Raw genomic sequence first — 1,075 nt, forward strand, 5'->3', positions numbered from 1 at the left:
CACTAGGACATCCTCGTTAGCCAAATTTAAAAGTATGAAACTAAAGGGCTTTAATCATGAACCTTCCACAATGTTGGACTATACCTTAAAGATGACTGATTTTTCACGGCCCACTGTACGCAGCTACGAGTAGATCCTTCAATAACTTAAAAATAAAGTGGGTTTCTCAGGGATCTAGCAATACAAGATTAAATGTTGTCTTTCACGAAAAAATTTAAAAACGAACTTTCTGTATTTTTGGAAGGTGCTGTGGAACTTGCTTGCAGCGTCGCCTAGAACTTGAACCACGCAGACCATGTAGCTTTAAAATGTATTAAAATGGAGTATATAAACTTACAATGGACGGCATGTAGTCTGAGTGCCGTTTTCTGTACGCGTCGATTTGTGTTAGCTCCGACCATTTAAACGCTAAACTCAACACGATTCAAAAGCCGACACCGACTAATATAAATTCATGGTGCCAAGTATTTAAATCCGACTGATTTGCTTTTTGAATCGCAATACAGAGTAGACCCCCGGGACTATTTCGAGACTAGTACTAGTATTTATGTATGTAACTGAATCGCCGAGTGCTTTACCAAGCCGTACTAACTAACTAACTAATATCCCAACTCCTCTCTAAACCAAATGACTATTAACCAAACAAGTTTTGAGATAACACCTCAAACATTTTTTTATACCCGAGCGCACTTGTGCACAAGGGTATTATAACTTTGTTCACATAACGGTTGTTTGTAACAGGCAAAACGAATCGAGATAGATATAGACAAATGTATACATAAATGATCAGAATGAAAAGAGAAATCGATTAAGCGGTGACTGTCTGTCCGTCCGTCCGTCCGTCCGTCTGTGCACACGATAACTCGAGTAAAAATTGAGATATCTTAACGAAACTTGGTACGTGAACTTCTTTTGGGCGTGGGACGGATGGTATTGAAAATGGGCGAAATCGGATAATAACCACGCCTACCTCCCATATAACGGTAATTTTAAGAAATACGAAAACGGCGATATTTTAGTAACTACTAAAGATAATTCACTCAAAATTGATATTTGCAATGAGTTTTAGACGAAA

The 1,075-nt window shown here is 38.2% G+C and overlaps 2 protein-coding genes across 2 annotated transcripts in view; both read left to right on the plus strand.

The window, feature by feature from the left end:
• Positions 1-1,075, plus strand: part of LOC118746693 — a 101,246-nt gene that overhangs the window by 11,076 nt on the left and 89,095 nt on the right. The window lies entirely within an intron of this gene.
• LOC118747185 overlaps positions 1-1,075 on the plus strand; it is a 4,866-nt gene that overhangs the window by 1,556 nt on the left and 2,235 nt on the right. The gene's annotated exons all lie outside the window — the stretch shown is intronic.

This window comes from Rhagoletis pomonella, unplaced genomic scaffold (genome assembly GCF_013731165.1).
Source record: "Rhagoletis pomonella isolate Grant_MI unplaced genomic scaffold, Rhpom_1.0 Rhpom_scaffold_00011, whole genome shotgun sequence".
Lineage (NCBI taxonomy): Eukaryota > Metazoa > Arthropoda > Insecta > Diptera > Tephritidae > Rhagoletis > Rhagoletis pomonella.